This window comes from Phyllobates terribilis, unplaced genomic scaffold, assembly GCF_046119375.1.
Source record: "Phyllobates terribilis strain yellow unplaced genomic scaffold, ASM4611937v1 Scaffold_17__1_contigs__length_24005725, whole genome shotgun sequence".
Lineage (NCBI taxonomy): Eukaryota > Metazoa > Chordata > Amphibia > Anura > Dendrobatidae > Phyllobates > Phyllobates terribilis.
In genome coordinates this window covers 18,610,203-18,618,286 of record NW_027362777.1, presented here as the reverse complement: position 1 = coordinate 18,618,286, position 8,084 = coordinate 18,610,203, and positions in this window count along the sequence as shown.

The following is an 8,084-nucleotide window of genomic DNA, read 5'->3' as shown; positions in this document are numbered from 1 at the left end:
TCCACATTGTCTCTGACCGAGGAGTTCAGTTCACTTCTCGCTTTTGGAGAGCCACGTGCAAGCTGCAGGATGTCTCTTAGGATTTCTCTTCTGCCTATCATCCTCAGTCCAATGGTCAAGTGGAAAGTATCAATCAGATCCTTACCAGCTTTCTTCGGCACTTTGTCAATGCTCACCATAGCGATTGGGTTGAGCTCCTGCCCTGGGCCGAGTTTTCCTATAACAACCATGTGGGTGAGTCCTCTGCTAAGTCTCCGTTTTTTTGTGGTCAACGGTCAACACCCCCGGATTCCGTTTCCCGTCTCTGCTGCAGTGGACAATCCTGCCATGGAGTCTCTCGTCAGTGAATTTTCTGTGATTTGGGAGGACACTAGATCTGCGCTTCTTCAGTCCTCCGAGTGGATGAAGAAGCATGCTGATAACAGACATCTGGACCCGCCTCAATTCCGTCTGGGAGACAAGGTCTGGCTTTTCTCCAAATATGTCCGTCTCAAGATACCATCATATAAGTTGGGTCCGCGGTTCATCGGTCCGGTCGAGATTCAGAACCAAATAAATCCAGTGGCTTACAAGCTGAAACTCCCGGCCTCCTTACGGATTCCCAACTCCTTTCACGTGTCTCTCCTCAAACCTGTTGTCCTTAATTCTTTCTCTGACGATCCAGGTACCGCTCCAGTCTCCGCTGAGAACGTCTTGGAGGTAGAGAACATTTTGGCCATCAAGAGGGTAAGAGGAAAGACTTTCTTTCTTGTGGATTGGAAGGGGTTTGGAGGTGCCTGTGCAAGTTTGTTGTTTGTGTGCTAACACTCTCCTCAGTCCTCAGGTTCCAGTGCCCACCAGCCTGTCTGTTAGCCGTGCCCGCCAGCCTGTCTATCATCTGTGCCCGCCAGCCTGTCTGTCAGCCGTGCATGCCAGCCTGTCTGTCAGCCGTGTCCCGCCAGCCTGTCTACCCAGATCACCAGTCAGGCCATCTGCCATGCCTGCCTGCTTGCCAACCCGGATCACCCGTCTGGCTACCTGCCGTGCCCGCCTGCTTGCCAACCCGGATCACCCGTCAGGCTACCTGCCGTGCTCTCCCGCTGTACCTGTCAGCTTCAGCCATCTGACCCGTGGGAGTCGCCTGTTCTCACACAAGGTCGGTCCCAGTGTGGTACCTGGTCCACCTGCCTAGTCCCTCCTTGGTTCACGGAGTCAACTAAGCCGCCGTGCAACCAGGGTCGGTCAGAGTAGGCACTTAGTTACGCCCCTCTGGTCCCTCCTTGTATCCCAGCACAGAGGTTCCACCACCCGGATCTGTAACAATGTCATGTGTTTGGAAGCTTCTCAGACACACCTGTGGATGTATTTTAATGCATACCTGAAACACACTGCTTCTTTGTGCAGCATCATGGGAAAGTCTAAAGAAATCAGCCAAGATACCAGAAAGAGAATTGTGGACTTGCACTTGTCTGGCTCATCCTTGGGTACAATTTCAAGATACCTGAAGGTGCCTCGTTCATCTGTACAAACAATTATACGCAAGTACAAACAAGATGGGAATGTCCAGCCATCATACCGCTCAGAAAGAAGATGGGTTCTGTGTCCCAGAGATGAACGTGCTTTGGTGCGACATGTACATATCAACCCAAGGACCAAAGCAAAAGACCTTGTGATTATGATGGCGGAAGCTGGTAAGATTGTGTCAATATCCACAGTGAAACGAGTACTATATCAACATGAGCTGAAAGGCCACTCTGCCAGGAAGAGGCCATTACTCCAAAAGAAACATAATAAAGTCAGATTAATATTTGCAAATGCACACAGGAACAAAGACCTTAATTTTTGGAGACATCCTGTGGTCTGATGAAACTAAAATTCAACTTTTTGGGCATAATGACTATTGTTACGTTGGGAGGAAAAAGGGAGAAGCTTGGAAGCCTAAGAACACCATCCCAACTGTGAAACATAGGGGGGCAGCATCATGTTGTGGGGTTGTTTTGCTGCAGGAGGGACTGGTGCACTTCACAAAATAGATGGCATCATTAACAAAGAAGATTATGTGGAAATACTGAAGCAACATCTCAAAACATCAGCCAGGAAGTTAAAGCTTGGGCGGAAATGGGTCTTCCAAATGGACAATGACCCGAAGCATACTGCCAAAATGGTAACTGTAACATCCCTGGCGGCATGCTTGCATGGTGCACCACCTCTCACCATGCAAGACCGCAATCTTACCCTTCAGTCCAGCCTGCAAACAGTGTTCCAGTTCATGCTGTGTGCATTCCTCTTGTCTGACTGCTTAGGGCGGCGGCCCGGTTACTTCCTGATTCCTATAGCTGCTGTGGGCACACCCCTAATGCGTCTCCAGCCTATTGCTGTCAGTCACTGGATACTTAAACCCCCTCCACCCAGAAGGAGGTGCCTGAGCAACACCTTCACTCAGTTTGTTCTTTGCAACTGTATTGCCAGGTCCTGTTCTCTTACCTGTGTCTTCAAGTCTGTTCCACCTTTCTGGGGGCTGCATTCCCAGACCTGTTACCTGTTACTTCTAGTCCGTTTCCGCCATCTCTGGGGGCTGCATACCCAGACCCGTTTCTGTATCTCGCTGCAGTATCAGTTCCTGTCTGAACTGTCTCCTAGCCTGTTACCTGCTTTGTCTCTATGTCCGTACCCTCCCTTTTTCCTGCATGGTCTGAACCAGCACCTAGCTCCAACTCGTTGTCTCTGTACTTCTGTTTGTGAGTTTTGTGTCCACTATCTACTTTCCCTTCCTCTGTATTTACCTTCTGTGTTCTAGTCATCTTTCTGTATTTTCCTATCTGTTCCATGGGAACAGAGCCCTGTCCTCTCTGCCTGCTTCATCAGCCCTGCTCTGCTCTGCCTTGTCCACCGCTCCAGCAGTTCCTTTCTGCTCTGTCTTGTCTACCGCACCTGCGGTTTAGCTCCGCTCTGCTTGTTCTCCGCGTCTGCGTTTTTTTGCTCTGCTTTGCTTGTCTACCGCATCTGCGGGTTTTGTTCTGCTCAGCTTGTCTACCGCATCTGCGGTTTTGCTCTCTGCCTTGCTTACCGCTCCGGCGGTTCCCTTCTGCTCTGCCTTGTTCACCGCACCTGCGGTTTAGTTCTGCTCTGCCTTGTCCTCCGCTCCGGCGGTTTCGCTTTACTCTACTTGTCTACCGCATCTGCGGCTCTGTTCCTGTCTCTCAGTCTGTACTGGACTCTATCCAGCTTGCGCTCCAACCTGCTAGTACCTACCTGTCCGTACTCTAGCCGTGCTTGCTAGTAATCCACCTGTCTGCACACCAGCTGTGCTTCCCAGTACCACCCCTGTCTGCATACCAGCCGTGCCTGCCAATACCCACCTGTCTGTATGCCAGCCTAACCTGCCTGTTCCTGCATTCTCCGGTGTGGGTCAACAGCTGTGACCGGGGTCTGACCTGGTGTATCACCTGGTCCCTCTGCTCGGTTCCTCCTTCGTTCACGGAATCGTTAGCCGCCGTGCGACCGTGGTTGGATCGGGTTGATACTTAGTTACGCCCCTCCAGGCACTCCTCGGTTCATGGTACAGTGAGATCACTAATCACGCTCACGCCAGTCAGTCCGGGCGCGAGCGTAACAGTAACAAAGTGGCTTAAGGATAACAAAGTCAATGTTTTGGAGTGGTCATCACAAAGCCCTGATCTCAATCCTATTGAAAATTTATGGGCAAAGCTGAAAAGGCAGGTGCAAGTAAGGTGACCTACAAACCTGGATCAGTTACACCAGTTTTGTTAGGAGGAATGGGCCCAAATTCCGACCAACTATTGTGAGAAGCTTGTGGAAGGATATACCAAACATTTGACCCAAGTCATTCAGTTTAAGGGCAATGGTACCAAATACTATTGAAATGTATGTAAACTTTTACAAATATAAAAAATGATGGTAATTCTAATTGACCTAAAACGGGAAAGGTTTATTCTGATTTCATGTCAGATATTGAGAAAAACATGCATATGTGTCTTTTTATATAGTGGATGGAAACTTCTGGCTTCAACTGTATATATGGTATCATGTGCCCCCAAAAATCTGTACTTTATTCCTCATTGGTTTTGAGTTAGTTACTCAAATCTATACCCCTGATGTCAATACAATGCAGTTTTTTATTCTAAGGCCCCGGCTCCACTATCAGTAATCAGTCAGTATTTTTTCTCAGGAATGGGGGATAAATGCAGAATTGGTGACTTGTTTCCATTATACCGTTTCTCTGATTGTTCCTCACCTGGTTTTGGCTCCCACTCCTGAGAAAAAATACTGACCGAATACTGACAAAATACTGATAGTGGGACTGTGGCCTATGATCGCTAGTGTTTCTAGTTAGGTAAGGATGAGGTTGCTTTATTATTTAACTTTCATTGCAGGGGACATTGGCTTCAGCTGGAATGGGCATTATAGTAAGTAGGGTTTAATTTAGAACAATAAAAGGTCTCTGTGTTTATTTCAAATAAAATATTTTATTCATGGTGTTGTTGTAGTTATTTCACATCTCACTTTCACTATGGTGTTATTAACGGGGGCGTCTCATAAACGCCTCTCCATTACTAAGCTGGGCTTGTTGTCAGCTGGCCTTATAAGCTGACATCAACCCCAGCCCTATAACCCCACTGCCACCGCTACAGGGCAATGGGCAGAGAGGAGGCTAAGTGCCAGAATTGGTGCATCCTATGGATGTGCCATTTCTGGGGCCGCTGAGGGCTGCAGTTTCTAGCCTCGGAGGGGGCCATTATTTATGGCACCTTCCTAGACTATTAATATCAGTCCCCAACTGTCTGCATAGCCTTTGCTAGCTGTTAAAAGAGGGGGACCCAACGTCATTTTTTGGGGGGTCCCCCATTTAATAGCCTGTAAAGTAGCCTGGGAAGCTCCGTGGGTATTACCCCATTCCCAGGCTTCAAAAATCTGCCCCAGCTGTCTGCTTAACCTCTGCTAGACTATAAAATTACGGGGGACCCCACACCAAGTTTTTTTAATAAATCCTTTAATTTAACAATAAATGACAAGTACAGTAACCAACACAGTCACTGTACTAATTCTATACATGACTGACACGTTTCTGTCTATCTATTCTATGTGTATAGCTATTCTTTCTATTCTAAATTGTTGGGCACCAATGTATTGTAACTGTATTCGGCTGATGAATTGCCGGCTTTTAAAGAGACGGGTGCGTGAGAATCGGATGCCATTCGCATGGTCCGAGTGCTGTGCGTGCGATTTTTTTTCACGCACCCATTGACTTGCATTGGTGAGTCTCGTCCGAGATACGTGGCAAATCGCAGCATGCTGTGAATTTTTTCTCAGCCCAATTTCAGCTGCGAAAAAAAAAAATCGCAGATGAGATGTCACTCATTCATTAACATTGGTCCGAATGCAATTCGATTTTTTATTGCTCGTTCCCAACTAAAGCAGAGAGGGAAAGCGCGTGGTGGATGCTGGGCTGTGATGTGCGGTGAAACCCCGACCACAGCCCATCAATCAATGGGGAGGGCGTCACTTGCTCACGTCCGACTGCAGCCGGAACTTGACGTGACATCAGCGGATGTCGGAGCCGGCTCCAGCCGGGGTCACGTGATGCCTGGTGAGCGGCCAGCAATAGCGCCGCTCACAACAATAAAGAACAAGCAAGGTATTTACAAAAAGACTTGTTGGCACAATTTAAATCCATGGGGGCATTGTTAATAGTAATGGACAACCTCTTAAAGCCCTGGGGGGAGGTCGAAAGGTATCTTTTGGTAGACAGTGACTTGGCCAAAAGAGTTGCTAACCGCAGACGTAGGAAGGTTTCTATCTTTTGGGTGGGGGATTTTGTGTGGTTGTACTAAAAAAAAATCTGCGCTTAAAGATCATATCTAGAAAGTTTGCACCTAAATTTGTAGGTCCTTATCAAATTATTAAAATTTTAAATCCTGTGACAGTTAAGTTGCAGCTTCCTATTGCCTGGAAAATCAATAATGCTTTCCATTCTTCTCTTTTAAAAAAAATTGAGGGGACCTGAAGACATAATTGAGGTGGATTTGGAAGGGTAGTATGAAGTAAGGAGAATTCTTGATTCCAGGTGGGTCAGGTACCGTCTGCATTATCTCGTCAAGTGGAAAGATTATGGTCCTTAAGATAATTCCTAAGTTAATTTGGGGTGTTATGAATAAATATATGTATGATTATGGAAGTTATATGAAAATGGAACTCCATACTTTTACGTATTAAGAATTGCAGACAATCCAAAATGCCCTCCTCCTGCCCGTACCACATTGTACCAATAATCTCATATTGATCAAAGATCCACATACTACGTGGAACATGGAATTATGGAAAATCCCTAATGATTATTGACTAACATATTAATCTGATAATAAGAGCTTGCTAATGATCTTTGTTTCTTTTAGGGAAATTACAGAATAATAAAAGATAAATGACTATACTGATTGACCTTTGAACCTTACGTGCACGACGGACTTAATTGATTTGATTGAGAGTCAGCTTGACTTAATTGTTTACATATTAAAATAATGACCCATTAGCGACAGATGTCAGCCATAATTATGAGATAAGGCAATGAGGTAATGTGTGGAAAGGTTCCTGATTTTTCCTATAAAAAGCCTATTTGAGACACTACTCAGTGTTCATTTGTGATTTCTCCGACCGTATAGATCCTATATACAATTTGGCGGCAGACAACTAAGACGAGAACACACATTTTGTGTGCTCCTAACGGGGATCTTCATGCGATCAGATAGACAGATTATTGGGTGGAGCTGGGGAAAACCCAGCAGACATGGTACACATTGGTACCAATGACAAAGTTAGAGGGAGGTGAAAGGTCTTTAAAAATGATTACATGGAATTAGGAGAGAAGCTGAAGTACAGGTGGTGTCTTCAGAAATACTGCTGATTCCACTACGTCACTAAAAAGTCAGCGGGAACATAAGGAGATAATTGTCAGGAAGAAAGGGTTTAGGTTCATGGAGAACTGGGCTGACTTCTCTGTCGGCTACAGGCTCTACAATAGGGACAGGCTGCACCTCAATGGGGAGAATGCAGATGTGCTGGGGGAAAAAATGGTCAGATGGATGGAGGAGTTTTCAACCTAGGATCTGGGGGGAGGGAGGGTAGCTGTGCAAATAAGGGGGTAGAGTAGACAGAGTGAGAAATTCAAGGATAGTAAGGAGGCGAGTAGCAGTAATAAATATGTTAATAGCATTAAATGTCTGCAGGCAAATGCAAGAAGTCTTGAAAACAAAATTAATGAATCAGAGATTCTTAGGTCAGACACAGATTACGATGTGGTGGGCATTACAAAAACCTGGCTGGATGAAAGCCATGACTGGTTGACAAACAGAAGGTTAGACTACATTCAAACGGATAGGAAAGAAAAATAGGTAGAGGGGTGGGTATTTTCGTTAAAACCAACTTAAGACCTCAAGCTCAATGACGACATGTGGGGCAGCTTCGACAATGTACAGCACACATGCCCAACTCTTGGTGATTATAATTGACCCACGACACCAGAACCACCACACCTATGTGGGGCCATTATTCTGCATGGAGGACTTTGTGGGGCCCACTATACTGTATGGAAAGCTATGTGGGGCCCATTATACTGTATGGAAAGTTATGTGGGACCAATCATACTGTATGAAGGACTATGTGGGGCCCATTATACTGTATACTGGATGGTCCACGACTTTGTCCAAGTTTTTCATTTTGGCCCTCTGCATGTTTTGAGCTTCATATCCCTGATGTAAAATCAGTATGGGTAATGTACATGGAAATGGCAATAATGGAAAGCTGCTAACTGGACTTTGCTACAAGCCTCCTAATATAGCTGAACATGAAGAGGATGATATGCTGCAAGAAATTAAAAAGGCAACAAAAACAAGTCATGGTCAAAAGTGTTGGATCCCTTGAAATTGTTCCAGAAAATTAAGTAATTCTCCCAGAAAATTATTGCAATTACATGTTTTGTTATAAACGTTTATTTCCTTTGCGTGTATTGGAACAACACAAGAAAACAAGAGAAAAAAAAGGCAAATTGAACATAATTTCACACAAAACCACATAAAATAGGTTGGACAAAA